Source organism: Balaenoptera physalus (genome assembly GCF_965194825.1).
Source record: "Balaenoptera physalus genome assembly, chromosome: 19".
Lineage (NCBI taxonomy): Eukaryota > Metazoa > Chordata > Mammalia > Artiodactyla > Balaenopteridae > Balaenoptera > Balaenoptera physalus.
The window spans coordinates 33,289,407-33,307,304 of record NC_138900.1 but is presented as its reverse complement, the minus strand read 5'-3'; the positions used below and the strand labels follow the sequence as shown (position 1 = coordinate 33,307,304).

The 17,898-nt window shown below is 47.4% G+C and overlaps 1 long non-coding RNA gene across 1 annotated transcript; it reads right to left on the bottom strand.

Annotated features, from left to right (window-relative positions):
• Positions 1 to 9,035: 9,035 nt before the first annotated feature.
• Positions 9,036 to 15,088, bottom strand: LOC309648687. Its single transcript, XR_014256748.1, has 2 exons — positions 11,134 to 15,088; positions 9,036 to 10,155 (listed from the first exon to the last, which is right to left on the bottom strand). It is a non-coding gene; the product is annotated as an uncharacterized lncRNA (long non-coding RNA).
• Between the last annotated feature and the right edge of the window lie 2,810 nt (positions 15,089 to 17,898).

Sequence of the window (17,898 nt, the reverse complement as noted above, 5' to 3'; positions counted from 1 at the left end):
CTGGGAAGGTTTCTTGGAAGAGGTAAACTCTGAACTGGGTCTCCAAAGAGGTTTGGAAGGCAACAGGTGAATGAGAAGAGAACTGGACTGGGCTGGAGGACCAGATTCACATGAGGAGGAGACTGGAGAGAAGCCTGACGGGAGCCATGTGTGCTTCTGTGTTCGTTTCATCCACGGGCACGGGTGGCATAGAAGGCTTCGCTGATGACAGTCGTACAACAAGAGGGAGGTCTTCTCAGCCTGCTGCCAGGCACCCAGCCGGCTCACAGCTTAGCAGGACGCAGCATGGCCGTGCAGGTCTGTCTAGGAGGTGGTTTAAGAGTGTTAGTTCCCGCTGAGCTCTCCTCCTCTGGCCCTGGCGTAGTGTCTGGACTATATTCTGCAGCTTTCTGAGCACACTTGGCTGACCTTCCAGCAAGCCGCTGATGCGGAGGGGGGGAGGGGGAGGTTATTCCAGAGGTGATTTGTAACTTCAAGAGTGATGGGGAAAGAAGTGGGGCCGGACCAGAGCCAGCCTGAGCACTGACCTCAGATTTAAACTAGCTGCACTGATTTGTTGAATCCTGAACAAAAACCTTCCTTTTTAAACTGAATCCTAAACCTAGGTGATTTTTTTTAGAAACGCCATGAGCCATTTCAAACTAGAAGCCTAGCTTTTTCCAAAATGAATGACCGAGAACAGTGGCCTGCAGACATCAGTGAAGATCAGATTCACCTGGAGGGCCTGTTGGACCGCAGATGGCTGGGTTTCCCCCACAGAGTTTCCCACCCTGTAGGTCTGGAGTGAGGCCTAAGAATCTGCATTTCTAAGGAGTTCCCATGTGATGCTGATGCTGCTAATCTAGGCATCACACTTGAGAACCACTGACCCAGAATTATCTAGAAGCATCAAAATTCTCCAAACCCAAACTAAAAAACAGCTTTAAAAAAATTCTTATTAAATCCCTGATTAAGAATGACAACTATAACACTGACAATTATTAGTTATATTTCCAGAGTGGCTACTTCTAATGCTATGGTTCTCAATCTTCCTAGTTGTTTAAGATTTCCTTTGAAAATCTGGTTTTAAAAGTGCTTTGTGACCACCTAGAGGGGTGGGAGGGAGGGAGGGAGACGCAAGAGGGAAGAGATATGGGAACATATGTATATGTATAAGTGATTCACTTTGTTATAAAGCAGAAACTAACACACCATTGTAAAGCAATTATACTCCAATAAAGATGTTAAAAAAAAAAAAAAAAGTGATGTGAGCCATTTCCACAGTGAAATGCATGCACAACAGGTCCACACAGAATTGTACCTGTACTTTGCTGGGGTTGAACCCAGACCAGCCTGTTTCAGTTGGTTCATGCTTACCCTGAACCGTAGGTTAAGAAAATCTGTGAATGCGACCAGAGGCTGCACCTGTAGTCAGAAGTGCGGTTTCAGCACCCTCGGTCCAGCTGTGTGACTCTAAGCTAACCGCTTACCCTCTCTGGGACTGAGGCTAATCAAATCTCCAGAGAATGGGTCTTTCTTAGGAAGCTGGAGAACAGTTCTCCACTTTTGATTTGACATTCTTTTTTACTGTTTAAACTTTTGGCCATGTGTAAATAAAACACAAACATATCACACACTCTTGCATTTTAATTTTCTGAATATGTGCACACTATCTTTTTCACGAAGTCCAAATCAGTAGCTAATTAAAAACCTTTAATACCTTTGTGTGCTACATACAAATAAAATTTTAAAAATCTGCAGCCATGTTAGTTTTTAGTTGCCACGTTTGTGACCATAAAAATCACACTAAAATGGCAAATAAATCAAGCTATCTGAATGTGATATAAATGTTAAACATGCACCATCCTCCCTGGGTTGTTTGAGACTTCAAGTGGGAAAATATATGAGCAAGAACTTTGGAAATGTGTCGTCTGCGTTTAAAGGTTATTTTTATAGTATGGTCATTATCATAATACCTAAGGGATTTGAAACCCTTCCAAGGGACCCCTAAAAGCTCCTTTCTGCCAGGAGCCAAAACCTCTTCCCCTCACACTTGACTCTTCAGGTGGGAGGCTCTTCTTAGAAAGAAGCTCAATTCCTTAACATCCAAATTCCAGTGTGAATGTGTGTGAGTGTGTATGCACGTGTGCGTGTGTATGTGTGGTCTTTAATGAATGCTCCCCGCTCCCCCTCCTCCTCTCTCTCTCTGCAAACACACAAACACACACACCAACAAGGAAAGAAAAATAAATGACACAAATAAATGACAAAAATTAAAGAAAGCTGTGAGCTGACCTTTGCTTGGTGAGCTGGCCCTGTACCAGGCCCAGGCCCTCTTGCCCTACTTTCCCAAAGTCATCGGCAGCTCCGGAGTTTTTGCAGTGAGATCATCACTGTGGCCCCAACGGTCAGTCAATGACTCCCTGGCAGTGCAATTAGATCCACCTCCCACAACAAGCAGGTTCTAATGGGCTCCGGGCCCCCTGCCCTGAAGTTCTCATCTCCTGCTGCCGTGATGTCCTCAGCCAAGCTGCCCTCATTAAGGCTTCCGGCTGTCCCCACCTGACACCGCCTAGGCAAGGCTGAGTCTGGGCGGTAGATGGAACCTTGGCCTGGAGCCAGGACCCCAGTGCCCCTCTCTGCCTAACTCACTAGGGCGTGTCCCTTCCCCTCTCTGGGACCCAGTCTCTCCATGTATAATATATGAACAGTTGGATTAGACCAATTGTCCTAAGCCTTTGGGGGGAGCTGTGGCGCCTTTGAGAATCTAATGAAGCAATGGGGTCCTCTCCCCAGAAGAAAACACATAAACATACATGCATAAATAATGCACATTTAATTTTAGGGGTTCATGAAACTTCTAGAGCCCATCCATAAACCCCAGGATAGCCCCGACTTTCCTTCCAGCCCTAACAAGGTGGTGATGAACTCTTTCCTCTCTCCCTCTGTCCATCTCTCCCCCTCTCTCCTTCTGTCCCTCAATGTGGTCATATGGATCAAAAGAGGCAATGAATGGAGACACTCTTCAAAAACTGTCAAGTATGAGGGGTGGTACTTATTATCAACATGTACTTGCTCTATACCTCCTTGTTGATCCTATGATGATATTAGCTACCATTTATTAAGCACCTACTTAGTGCCGAGCGATGTCCTAAGAGCGGTCCATGCATTATCTCTTTTAAGCTTCAAAATAATCCTCTGAGGTGGGTGCTACTATTACCCCCATTTTGCAGATGAGAAAATTGATTACAAGATCACACAGTTGGTATATGGCAAAAAACAGATAGGTTTTGACTGAGATAAAATAGTCAGATAATGGGATGTCCAATTGTCTGTCACAGTAGGGCATCCACTCAAGGACACACGGACAGACAGACAGACAGACAGACACACACACACACACACACACTCAGGGACTGAAGAAGCCAAGTTAGACCAGTATAGAAGGATGTGGTAGTTGAGCAGTCTGGGCTGAGGTACCCAGAAGGACCAGGCAAAGAAATTAATCGAGGAGCACTTAATGGAGGAGGTGAAACTGGGCTAAGCTTGAAAAAAAGGGACAGATAAACAATAGTGAAAGAGGAAAAATGTGGCCTTCTAGGCAGGAGGAAGAGCCAGGCAAGTGTAGAGAGGCAAAGGGAGCTTGGATCACTCCAGCCCAGCAGATATTTAATAAGCACCTACTCTGTGCAGTTTGCTGCAGCATGAGAGCTGTGCCTCAGCCAGTGCCTAGTGAGGGCGATAAGAAGGGTGCAGTGATGGCACACATGGGACTCAGGCAGTCAAGGGGCAGTCAAAGGGTTTGTAGAGAGCCCATGGTCATGGTGTAGCTGTCAAGACACAGCTTCAGTGTCAATAGGTCCTGAATTTGAATCTCTTCTCTGCCACTTATTGAACTTGTTAGTTAATCAGTCCCACCTCAGTGTTCTCATCTGTAAAATGGGGATAATCATAGGATCTGCTTGAAAGAGTTGTTGAAAGTATTAAATGAGATAATGTACAGTGCTGACCAAGAATAAGCACTGAATGGCGGTGATTATGATTGCTCTCATCATTCCTAACTGTAATAAAGTTATTAGCATGAAGCCTGGCACATACAGGGTACCTGAGTGTTAGTGCCCTTTCCCTTGAGTCTGCTCCTCGTGCCCGTTTATTCAAGATAGAAAAAAAAATTTTTATAACATCAGAGAGGCAAAGGAAAGTTTCCCCCTGCTCCCCTGACCAGTGTCCAGAGAGGGAATCATACAGTTCTTTAGAAAAGGGGTGATGTGCCAATGAACCATAGATTCTGAGAGCTGGGCGCCCAGCAATGACAACCGTAACTCTGACAGGTAAAATTGAACACTTAGAACATTTCACTTGATTCCTTTCAAACACACAGAGAGAGACAGGCTCACACCTCAGCTTTGTCCTTAATTGGTCATGCTTTGAAGCATGCTGCTTCCTAGTGACCCCAGAGTTCATAATCAGCCGGTCAGAGCGCCCACCATATTGAAAAGTAGTTTACAGGAAGGAGATTTGTTGGGTGCCAAAAATCATCCACTGGGGTTTTAGAGCAAATTATCCAACCGTCAATTTCTCTTCTCCCGGGAGGTATTGTTTCAGGCCAAGGGATCCTTGCTAGAAGTGAGATCAATAAAGAGAAATTCAAATTTACTTGGAAGGCGCCTAAAACACAACATGCCCCCAGCTGGTCCCATTTTCTTGCCCTCCCCCCAAAGCCTGTCCCCCTCTTGCCTTGGCTCGCAACAAGCTATAGATTCGGCGTCCTCTTTGCCACCTCTCTCACCCCCACATTAAATCAGTCACCAAATCTGATGATTCCGCTTCTGAAGAGTCTCTCCACTCCCATTCCCACTGTCCCAGCCCCTCGTCTAATGAGACACCTGCCATTGTTTCCTAACCACTCCCCCTGTCACCATTCCTACTCCCTTTCAAGCTATTCTCCGCATGGCTGCAAAGGAGATCCTTCGAAAATGCAAATTCAGTCCCATCACACTCCTGATTAAAACTTTCCAAAGGCTCCGTGTTAACTTCAGGATAACGTCTCAGCTTCAGATGATGGCCAACAAGGAGCTTCAAGGTCCCAAGGCTGCCTACCTGCCCCCCTCCATGCTCCCTCCTTCCTGCAAAGATGGTGATGCTTTCTTTAGCAAGACCAAAGGCCCTAAAAGACTCCCTGTTCTGCCCAGCTATGCACCTGTTGCTTCCAATCCCGGGATACCCCCCTTTTTTCTGCTGGCCTTTAAACTTCATTCCTTCCCCACCTGTGAAGCAGCTCAGCTCTGACATTACTACCTGTGTGAAGCCTTCTCCAACAATCACCCCTTATAGAAACAGAGTGTGTCACCCTCTCTTGTAACAATGGGAATATATTTCAACTGTTGAATGCATCTTACTGTATCTGTTTCCCTGTATTGGAGCCTCTTGTGTATTTCATACTGGAAGCAAGTTGACATCAGGGCCCTTGCATCCTTCTATCTCCAGTGCCAAATCCTGTAGACTTCATATGGGTGACTTCATTTCACCATCACAATATTCATAGGGTTATGTATATTACTGTTTCCATTTTACAGAGAAAGAAACTGAGGTTCAGAGACATTAAGTAGTTTGTCCAAGAGCACACAGGTGGTAAGTATTAGAGACAGACTTGAACTCAGGTCTAAGTAACTTGAAAGGGCTCAAGAAACATTGGTACCTTTATTAAATGTTGATCAGGTGCTCATTGTTTTAAATCACTGCCCTCAACCCTCATCCTGAAAATACATTTAGAACAAGAACCTAAAGGATCCTAATGAAAAGGTTCAGGCACATATTTATTGTATTAAAAGGATTCTGCCTACATGACTGCTTTCAAAACAAAACACTTGAAAATGCAGTCATGGAAAGAGCCTGAACTTAAGAGAAACTGGGATTCCTACCAACCCTGATCATTTACTTGTTGTGTAAATTTCCTCAAGCAAAAAGCTTTAGGTGCCTTCAAGAGGTGTGTATGGGAGGGTGGGTACCAAGGGGCTGTCACTGGGGCAGTGACGGTGTCTGCTACAAATAGCAACAATAATGATAACAAGGGTCTATTCGTTGAACATCGATGATGTCCCAGGCACCGTGCTAAGCACTTGGCATGACTTAACTCTCTGATAAGGTGCCTGGGGTGGCACCCTGCCAACAGCAGCACAGCTGGAACTTAATCCCACGTCCACCTGAGGCCAGAACTCATGCTCTGGTCACTAATGTACCACTACTATCCGTTGCTGCTTTTGTCTGACCAGCTGAGATTTAAGCAGGTTCAGTGGCTGGTACAGACAACCAAGGTGGGGCTTCCGTGGCTTGGATGCTCTGTCCAGGGCTGTGTGATTAACGTGTTGTCTGTCCTTGGGGGCAGTGAAGACCCCTGCAACCAGACAGCAAGGGTCCAACTGCCTAGGTGAGTTTGGGGTCTCTTCTCCCAGGCTAAAAACTTCACCCTGAGCCCACCAAGGAGGGCAGAAATTTCCCCAGGGTTCAGGAAGGTAGAAGCAACAGAGAGGTCAAGAGAACAGGAACCCCTGCATTCTCAACCAAAAAACCCCCCACATTCCTGGCACTTCTCGCTGGCACTGAAAGAGTTAACCTGAAACTGCTTCCATGATGAATGGCTATAATACTGTCTACGTAATGGGTTTCCTATTTAAATTTTGTGAGGATTTAATCAGTTGGGCGCAGCTGTGCAAGATGCACCATAAACTATGTTGAAAAATATGTAGACATATACATTTATCTGCTACAAATTAAGCTCACTTAGAGGTGGTCTTAATGGCCCATGTAGCCATCATTACAAGCATAAATTCTAAACTGTCTGTTTCCAGTGAATTTGCTTTGAGAAAAAATTAATGCTCATCTTTAGCAGAGCACAGTAATAAATGAAAGGACCCTCAATTTGCAAAACGCTAATAGCCCGGCCATTTTTCATTAGGAACCCTATGCTGGACCACATATGGCAGGGTGGCTTCGTGGCGGATTCCGTTGGGAGGCTGGGGAGGGATGGGGCTGGCTTTCTGGAGGCCGACCCTCTGCTTTACCTGATCTGCTCGGGGGGAAGGCTGAAAACCTGGTTTAACGCGAGGCGCTGAGTCTGACGGTCCCTCAGTTTGGGCTGCATCCTCTCATCCAGAGATGCACAGCGGGCTTTGCTCTGGCCGTGGTACTGAAGCTTACCCAGCACGTAGGTAGCCCAACAATGAGCACACATCTTGGTGCTAATGAGAATACACAGCTCATGGAAGTTTTCCCACTTTCTCCTAGGTCCCAGCCCTGGGAAATAGGACGAGGTGGCTGGACTTTTGTCCCACCTGCTACTCTGGAACAGCCTGATCCTGGCAACTCCCTTCTCCTCATGGTCACCAAGAGCCACCAGTTCGCAAGACAGGTTCATTTTCCTCATCTTATCTCAATTCATCTTTACCTTATAACAACCCTAGAAGATAGGTGTAATTTCTTCCCCCACTTTAAATATGGGGCCAGGGCCAGGACAGGGCTGAGGCAAGAGGGGCACCGAGGCTGCAAAGTTTAAGGAAGCACTGCCCTCAGGGTTGTGCAAGTGGCAAGTCTACATTTGCAGGACCCTGACAGCACGTTCCTCCTTAAACTTTGCTCCTTACGTGTCTCTCTTGCCACACCCTAGTCCCAGCCTTGGACTTGGCGCAGAGAAGTTAAGTAACTTGCCCAAAGGCACATAGGTGCTAAGTGAGAAAGCTAGAGTCCAATTCAAGCCAACGAATTCCAAATTTCACTATCTTTTCCATGTGCCACGAGGATGCCCATTTGAATTGAAAAGTTTGATTTCATTCAGCCCAAGCTGGGCAGTTACTATGAGCCAAACTGTATAGTAGAAGCGTTCACATACTTTGTCTTGTTTCATTTTCTTTACAACACCATTTACTTTCAGAAATCATCTTATCATTTCATTTTTTTTTTTAAGTTTGTTTGTGGCCTGTATGCCCCACTAGAATATGCACCACTTTAGTGGTTAGAAAAGTCCTTGACACATGTTAGGTGTTCAATAAATCTTTGTTGAATAAATTATCTTATTAGACACACATTTAAATGAGATTGTGTGAAACATGTGTGTGTTCTCAGGCCTGGTCCCAGGCACCCAAAAGATGGGAAAGAACCATCTAAAAGGTTGGATTTACTTCCTCTTCTCTGAGTATCAGGTGTTCCCACACCCAACCATCTTGGGAGCAGGAATTGGTGCTGGAAAATCCAACCAGGCAGAAATTAAAATCTGGGTTGGTTCTTTCCCAGCCATCAGAAATGCAGAAACACTCAACATTCACTAAAGTTTCTGATGGCGAGAGCTGGGGTTTCATTAGAAAGTGGTAGGAAAATTAAAATGCTGAAAATCAGAATCTCAAAAAAAATTAATTTATTGAAACCTGACCAGTGGCAAAGGCACCAGCACAGTACGCCGAGGAGTGTCTTGAGAGGTGTGCCAGAGAGCTCCGTTTTAGACCTGAGAGGCAGCTCCCAAGCTCTTTCCCCTCTGCATCTGGCCAGCTGGCCCAGCCTCCCTATTTGAGACAAGTTGTCAAGTGGGGAGACAAGTCATCTCCCCTCCAAACCACCTCTAGGAAAGCTCCCAGCGTGCCCTGCAGCCTTGCCATAGAAAGCACCAGAGGAGGAGAATAAATCTCTACATATTTGGCCTGCGGGTTCTGCACAATTTAACAATTAACAAGGTTGTGGAAACAGGCAAGTGTCGTTACCATGTTAGCATCATTGCCATTGAAACCGATGATGGAATTAGGAGCAGCCAAAGAGAGGAGCTTGCCCCGTGCTGAGTGTCTGGGAGAGGAAGTCAAGGGAAGCTGCATGTCCCAAACTTCCCCTGAGCAGGTTCCACCGGGCGGGGTCCACACTGGACAGTTTCAGTGGGCACCGGGCAGATGGCGATCAAGTGGCCAAGTGCAGAACTGGGGTTCACACATAGAGAAGGCCAAGCTGAATTCCTAACAAATTGCAATGAAAACATATTGAAAGTCAAATATATGACCAGGTGCTTCACAGAGATTCAATTCTTTTTTTTTTTTTTTTTTACAGCAAATAAGGGTGGAACTCTGATCTGATTGCAATCCATGCCCAAGGCCAGTCAAGGCCAGGGGGCTTCTCGTCTGCCTCTAACAGCTTCCAAGCCAGCTCCCCTCTGCTGTAGACCCCCAGTCCCCACTGCCTCACCTGAATCACTTGGCATCACTTCCTGTAGACACTGTCTCTGTTGCCTTATCCTGCCCCAGACTGTTTAGAAGTCACTGGTGGCATTCTCAGAGCTCTAGCAGGTACAACCCTGGCCCCCTTTTAGCCCTTCCCATGCAGCCCCAGAAGGGCACAATGCTTCATCTCTCAGCCCAGATATAAGCACCCAGTAGGGTTCATAATAACTGAATCAATAATGGTCTACACCAGAGCATCCCAAACTTTAAAGTGCATAGAATCACCAGGGGACCTTGTTCACAGCAGATTCCCAATCAGCTGTTCTGGGAATCTGCATTTCCAATGCAGAGAGGTAGGGCCCTACCCCAGCTCTTATCTAAGAAATGAGTCGGTCAGGCTGCCTGAAACCTTTCTACTCTCTTAATGTTTTCAGAGCAGATAAGAAGTCAGTCCAAACTAGCCCTTAAAATCATTTTACTAGATGCTCTACATGACTGGTAAATTTCACTCGACATGAGAGGCTGCTGTGAAAGCCATTCTTAACACACAGGCTGGGTGGTGGTGGCGTGGGTCTGGGCTGGGGGGAGAGTGGGATCACACTGAACATGGGGCCAGCACAGCCCTGCTGGGACACAACTGGGCCTGGAGGCCTGCTTGCATGGGTTTGTCTCCTGACCCTGCCACTGACAGCCGGTTGGACCCCAGGCAGGCTACTCAACCTTCCTGTGCCTCAGTTGCCCCACCTTTAACATGAGATAATTGTAATACTTAGTGTGGTGAGGGCTGACCAAGAAAACACATATTCTGGATGAGTCCTAAGTGCTGGATCAGTATCAGCTGTTCTTACACACAAGTTGGGGCACGTCTTAGGCCGGCCTCAACCCAGAAGAATTTCAGGGCGGTGCTCAAACCCAAACTGGAGACACTGGAGGCCGAGGGAGCTGCCACCAGCTGTTAGGATTGAAGTGGCATAGAGTCGTCTGCCTGTAATAAAGCATATATATATATGGACATGAGCAAAAAGGCAGTAACATATATTAAAATATGCTAACTCATCTCAGGTTTCAGTATACCGTCACCTTTTCCTTATATTTTTGTTTTTAGTGTGTGCAGAAGAGCATGTCCTAGGAATCATTAACTTACTGAGCTCACTGGGCAGGATGTGGGTCTCAGTCCACAATTGTTTTGTTGTCTGGGGGCATGTCTCATGCTTCTGTTACATGTTTTTGTTGCTAAGCAAGTCTGCTTGGTTTTGTGGTTAAGCAAACCTGCTTTCTTGAGTGGTCATTAACTTACAGGGGTCTCCCATACTTTTTTCTTTACTTACAATTCCCTAGAGGGATTCACTATTTAATCACCTATTTTGTCCCTTTACTCTGTCCTTGTAATATATATATTATATATATATATATATATATATATATATAATATATATATATATATATAATATATATATATAAAGAATGTTTTAAACCAGAGGCTTGTTCACATGTTGACACATAGAGATGTAACTTCAAACCATAAATGTCCCCCTACAGGCCAGTTGCCAGTGGGGTTCAGCAGTGCCTGACTCACTGGACAGGTCACCTGGCCTGGCCTGGCCTGGCCTGGCTGTCTGTGTAGCCCCCAGAACCTCAGTCTCCCCGGGGACCATCACTTTTCATGTAGCTCCATCTCTCCCCATGGGGGCTGCTTCCTGACTTTAGCGAAATGGCAGAATTATGAAGCTGAGCATTGTCAGATGGAAGAAGCTTCTCTCCAGCCTCACACCAGGTAGACAATGACAGGTCACCACAGACCAGAATGAATGAGTCCTTCCCAAAGAGGTGCAATTATGGCACTTCTGAGTTGATGTGATTGAGTCAATCCCAGCTAATAATCCCAGCTAATAAGAAGCATCTTGTGTGGCCTTAGAAAAGTTCCTTTCCCGCACACTCCAGGGAGAGAGGCCCTGGTACCTACAGCTCATGCACATCACTCTTGCCCTGGTTCTCAGCCCAGGGTCTTCTCACAGGCTGCTCCCTTGGTCTGAATCACTGTTCGTTCCTTTACGTAGCTCGTTCAATCTCATCCTTCAGGTCTCACTTAAATAGCCTCTTCCCAGACAGGTTTGACCTGATGCCAAAACTGAAAAGTATAATAGCCCTCAGCATCATTCTCTCTCAGAACACACCCCATTTGTTCCCTGCACAGCACTTGCCACAATTTCTAACTGCATTTTTTTTTTCTATTTGTTTTTTGTCCATTTCCCCTGCTAGACCGTAATTGCCATGATGGCAGGGCTGTGTCCTTTTGACTCTCTACTCCATCCTAGCACCAGCCCAAGGTCGCAATGGCTAGCGTGGATTGTATTGATTATGCCCTCTGTGCTCATACTTCTCTAAGGAATTTTTCATGCTTTATCTCCTCCTTTCCTCACAACCCCTCTATGAGGTGACTATTATTAGACCCATTTTACAGATGAGGAAACTGAAAAACAGAGACATTCAGTAACTTATTCAAGATCACATAGGAAGTAGTGGATCCGTGAGCCTTTCCGTCTGGCTGGCATCAGAGCTGGCTCTCTTGCACAGGAAACCATGCCACCTGTCATGTCATAGATGCTGAAAAGGAATCTTCTGAATGGATGGATGATTAGAATCACTCCGTCCAATACAATCCAATCTGAACCCACCCAACTCAATTAATTCATTCACCCAGTGCTCACTGGGTACTTTGCTGTGCTGTGATGTGCTGTGGGGACCTTACCCTCAGGGAAGTTAAGGGTGGTCACGGCAAAATAAGCCAGTGCGTGAATAACCAGCCAGCTTCCTAGGGTTCCCTCCCACCTGCCTGATTAACTCGTCGGGTGTCCTGGGGGCCCTTGAATCCCCTGGGTGAGTCTGAGATGCACACAGCATTCCCTCATCTTGTCTTCGCCTCTCCATCCTTTATTTAGAGATACAGACAACAAGGCCCAGAGAAGCTAGGAAACTTGCCCAAGAGCACACAGCTAAGAAGGAGTAGAAAGAGGATTTGAATGCTTCCAGATGGGCTCTGGAACTCCCATGACAGTATCACAGTTAAAAACCAACCAACCAAACAAACAAACAAACAAAGATAGAAAAGATTCATTCAGCCTGAGTTTTCTCACATGCAGTTGAAGACAGAGTCAGCTGCAGGCGGGCAATGGCTTGCATGCGGTAGCACAGCCAGGGAGGGGCTGAGCCAGGCCCTTCCGGCCAGCACAGTAACCGACAAGCCTCTATTTATGTGCACCTGCAATGGGCAAGATCCTGCTTCTAGTGGAGCAAAATGTCAGGAATAAGAAGAAGAAGAAAAAAAAAAGTCCAATAGACTTATGCAGGCAAGAGAAATGAGTTCAAGTTCAGCACCCTTTTCTGGAAATTCTTTCCAGTGGACTTCAGCCCTGAAGCCATTTATAGGAAGTACCAGGTACAAAGTGGTAGTTAGTTTCCAGACTTCAGCCATTCACATTGCTGCCTTTAGGAGCCTTGCCACACCCACGGACCACCTATACTGTTAATTGCTTAAATGAACTCACTTTAAGAAACTTAAATAACATTATTTTTTAATTTATGAACAATAGTTATTTTAAAACAGTCATTAAGTGGAAAATGAGCAGTATTCGGTGGTATCATTAAAAGGAAACACAACGAAAACAAAACAGTGTTATTAAATACACACTAGATATTATTACCTAGTCTCAAGCAGAGGCCTGCTCTGTGATTGTTACAAAGAGAGAGAAATACTGTTACAGAGGTGCCTAAGGTACCAAACTAAGCCTTTCTCCCCGCTGTCATCAGGAGTAAAATAAAGTTGAAAGGGAATAATTTTCTCTCTAGATAAATCAATACAACTTAATGCCATTTGATGCCACAGGGCACCTGAAACCACTTTGGGCACCATCAGTAGAACATGTCACAGCCTGGGAGACACTGAGGTTGGAGAGGAAAGTGCAGGGCAAGACCTTTCTCTGCTACCCGCTAGTTTTGTGACTTTAGATTGGTCACTTCTTTTGTCTGGGCCTCAGTTTTCCCACCTGTAAAATACAAGGTTCGATTAGAATGTAGTTACTAGGCAATCTCTCTGGCCCTTCCGAGCCTCAGATTTTCTAACTCAATTCAGGGCGAGTGTTATTACTTACAGCAAAGTTCAGCACACGGTAATCGAGGATGTGCCCTAGAAGAGCAGTTCAAAAGGCCCATCGTTTCCACACAGGGCTCATTTCTGGGCTGAAATCAAGTTTCACAACTTTCTGGAAAGGCTTTGGCGAGGGCCATTCAGACCTGTGAAGAAGAGCTGGGGGCCGGGTAGGAGGAGGACTGAGCAAATAAAAGCCCATTCGATTCTAGGAAACCAGCCTTAGTGGGCAGCTGGAGTGGCTCACTTTGTTTAGTATATTTTGTAAGTGGTAGGATTATCTGCAATGATAAAATTCATACCTCCCAGCCTTCAAATAAAGATGTCCCCGGGAGGATATTGATGGCATCATTGTTGTTGGAAAGAGAAAGCGAGAGCGGCCGGTGATCCATTGTGTGTGGAATAAAAGGGCTGGGAAACAGATCTATTTTCGTATTAGCTAACCGCAGACCACTGCGCCCCCAGGTCGATGCATTCTTGGGCCACAACGGCTCCCCTCCAGGAAGCCGGGACGTGCCTCCAGCAAACGAGCACAGGCCTGGACACCCTCGGGGCAAGGGTCTGATTTAGGGGCACAAAAGAAAGGCAGGCCCAGTGTGCTCCTGCAGCCGGCTCACGCCCCACGGCCATTCTCCGCACACCTGGGCCCATGGGCCACTGTCCTCCCGCTCACGGCTTCTCCAGCTGCAGCGGCAGACGGCCCCCCACCACTCTTCTCTGCTCATGGGATTGTCTCTGGTCATTCCTGGGGACACAGTGAACTAAAGGACAACACCTGGATGTTGTCCTGCCCAAGGACGAAGGTGGATCGGGAGCAACAAAGCCAACAACTTCATACCCTGGGACCAAGCATTAATTACTTACATTTTCTCGATTCTGCTTGAAATCCACAGGGTTCCTCCAGGAAGTGCCAGAACCAGAATCTGAGCCCCAGTTGACTGTCCCCAGTCTGGGCTCTCAACCACTGTGCAAGCCTCTGACCATGGAAGCAGCCACGGTGGGTGCCAAGAGCTTGCCTCTGGAAGGCCGGCAACTTTGGATTTGAGTCAGAGTTCTGCCACGTAGCCTATCCCCAAGCCTCAGTCTTCTCATCTGTAAAATAGGGATAGTGACATTAAGTACCTCACAGAGTGCAAAGAATAAACGAGGTAAAACCTGTTCTGCCCTCAGCACAGCGCATGGCATACAGGATGTGCTCAGTAGACCCTATCGATTATTACTGCTATGAATGATAACAGTGACTGCTTCGCCATCCTCTTTGCTGAACCCGGCCCTTGGCTGTTCCTGAGGGTGCCACCACGGAAATCCCACACTCTCCTCCAGCCTCACCTTGAGCGTTCTAGGAGGTCAGCACTGGGAATGACGGCAGAGTCCCTCTGGTCAGTGTGTGGACAAGGCTGGAAAAGGGCAGAGTCTTACCCAACCTCACAGAGTGAATGGGCAGAACCAGGAATCTCAGGGGACTGACATCAGCTCGGGGCTGGGCTCACCACGCCCACCCAGCTCCTTCTGCTGACCTGGGTTCCCACCTCACTCCGAGGCCCTGGGGGGTTCACATTCTTCTCTAAAACTGGCTCCCCGGAAGGATGGGGCCAGGCCGGGGAAGGGGTAGCCTGACCTGTAACTCAGCCAAGTCAGCTGGCAGCTGCTCCCGGCACTTAAGCCATTAAATCTGCCACATCTGCTCTCCGCACCAACAGCCCTTTCCTTCAGAGGCTTGGCTGCTGCACTTGCATTAACTCTTGAATTTCAGCCCCATGCTGCCTACCCAATCGCCCCTCCCCAGTCGCCCCTCCCCACCTGTGCCCTGTCCTCCCCCAACCCGTGAGCCACCCCTCCCCCCTAGTCCTGGCTACACCCAAACCAGAGATTTAGGCCAGGTGTAAAAATCACTAAAGATAATTGAAAGGTTCATCACCTGCACGGGCAACTGGGTGAGGCAGGGCCTACCCCTGGCTGAGGAAATGAATGCTTCCCCAACCCTTTCCCTTCCTTTAGAACATCAGTCCTCAACCCTGGGGAGATCTTAACAAGTCCAATGGGCAGACCCCACCCCAAAAAATAAGAAGCCCTAAGTTCAGGGCCAGCCAGGCTTAGCAACTCTTTCCTGGTTATTCTAACTCCCAGCCACGGCTGAGAACCACAGGTGAAAGCTTGGTTTGGAGGGAAGAAAGTGAACGTTCTTGGTGAGACTTTGTCAGTCACATCCGAGGCTGCAGAGGCCTCCCAGCCGCCAGCCTCTTTGACGGCACAGCGATCCTGTGCCCAGGCTCTGGAGTCAGACCGCATGGGCTCAAGTCCTGTTTTGATCATTGACTAGACAGACATGTGACCTCTAGGTGAGGATTCAGCCATTTCCTCAACTGTACCATGGAGCAGAATGGCATTAACATCACAGTGTTACTGAAGGAATGAGGGGGTGATAACGTAAGAAGCAGCCAGAGCATCACTAGTCACACAGCAGGGCCCAGACGAAGGTGGTCCTCCCATCTCAGGGTACCTCCCCTGCACCAGGCCCATGGCTTTTCGCCAGCGCGACATTGGAATCAAACGATATGACGACCTCTGAAGGAGCTGACCACGCTTCTGCCTCTGCTTCCTGTCTCCATGGGCACGTGATGTGTCTCTCGGTGAGCTCACTGGATACATGAAAGAGACAAATGCCAAGAATGGTTCTGAGTGTTGCGGGGAAAACAAGAAGAGCTTCCGTCTCTCAGTACTTGTTGGAGCAACACCTCAATGATGCCACTTATCATGTATTGGTGACTGTAGGGTTTTTTTTAATGCTCTAGGTTAAAAAAAAATGCAATTAAAAATAAAAAATAAAGAAAAATTAAACATATGCTATGATGTGACTTGTGTACAAGCCATCATTTTTAAACTCCCTCATTATAAACACAGTGATGAACGGTGTGTCCCCCTGCTGCGAGGAGACTGCCTGAGGGACAGGGTGTTCATTTTTTGAGCACCACCGCCCCCCAGGAGCCGGCATTCAGTACCCTCAGTGGGAGGAATTTTGAGGCAGGGCTGCGAGGGCATCTTTTTTCCTGCTGCAATTCCTCTTTGGCCCTTCACAGAGGCATCAGAAGAGAACCTGGACAAGCTTACCTCAGAGTTTGGGTTTGAGCTTTAGGTCTTTAATTAATCATGGTGACTTTCAGACCCTCAGTTTTCTCATCCGTGAAATGGGAATAGTGACATTTTTCTCCCTGGGCTATTTGGGGAGTTAAGTGAGAAAACATAGGTATGAAAACACCTAATTCGCTGCAGAAAATGGAATAGGCACAGCTTGAATGAGCTTGTTCTTTTCCTAAATCCTTCACCCTGGGAAATGCAAGCCAGCTCCTCCTGCCTCCATGGGGAAGCCCTGGATCTTTGGGAGCCTATTAGCTGAGCCAAGTGGAGAGTTAAACATCCAAACTGACAAAGGGCTGTGGAGCTATTCAGAACACCCCATTGCCCCAGCAGATGGTTCTGGGCCAGATGGTTCAGGAGGAGGGGTGGGGGGAGACAGGTGTTTGTTGTGGCAGCAGAGCGCCGTGAGAGGAGGAGTTCACTGGTCCACCTCCCTGCCCTCCCTCGGATTTGTCCTGCAGGGGAGGGGCGCTGCCCAGCCCTGACAGAGGTGCAGACTGGGAAGGTTTCCAGGTACAGTGCTGGGAAAGTGGGTAATTAACCCCATGCCAGGACCTCCTCCAGCAAACTGGGAAGTAGGTGAGTGTGCCTTGGTGCTTTTCAGCTTCCCTGCTCCTGTTTTCTCACCTTCAACCAATGACCTTCTGCAAGGTTGGGGTCCACGTTCCATCCCGGCAGCTCCTGCCTCTCTCTCCCCCAAGCCCCCTCAAAACTCACCCATCTCAGTTCATTTTCCCCAGGATTTTATTCCTGCCTGCTGATCAGTTGCAACCATCCATGCCAAGGATTTAGACCCTATTGTGTCTCCTCCCAGGACTCTCCAGGTGGTGACTTACCCTTGTAGAATTTTAGTGCCACCACAGATCAGGGAGGGCTTCTCAAATTGTTTGGGAGAGTCCCTGCTCCACCCATGTGAGAGGCCACTGCAGAGAGAGAGAGAGAGAGAGAGAGTGAGAGCCAAGTAACTTCTACTTGCTCGCTGTGCAACTTTCAGTGAGTCATTAACCTCTCTGGGCCTTGGCCCTGAGCATCCACAATTAAATGCAAATATGAGGAAGGGATAACAGAGCAGTGCAAAGATCTGATGGCACCAGCATGGAAATGAAGGAACGCATTTCAGGCACTTATCACAAAGACTTTCACCCTTCTAAGGGTTAGTTGCATTTGGGGTCCAGAGGCCAACCAAGAGTTCCACTCATATGGAGATTCAATATTTAAAGTACTATGGTTTAGGGGCTTGTATTAGTTTCCTGAGGCTGCTGTAACAAAAGACTACAGACCAGGTAGCTTAAATAGCAGAAATGTATTTCCTTACAGTTCTAGAGGCTGGAAGTCCAAGATCAAGGTGTCAGCCATCTGCTTCCCTCTGAGGGCTGTGAGGAAGGATCTGCCCAGACCTCTCTGCTTGGCTCGTAGATGGCCATCTTCTCCCTGTGTCTTCACATTGTC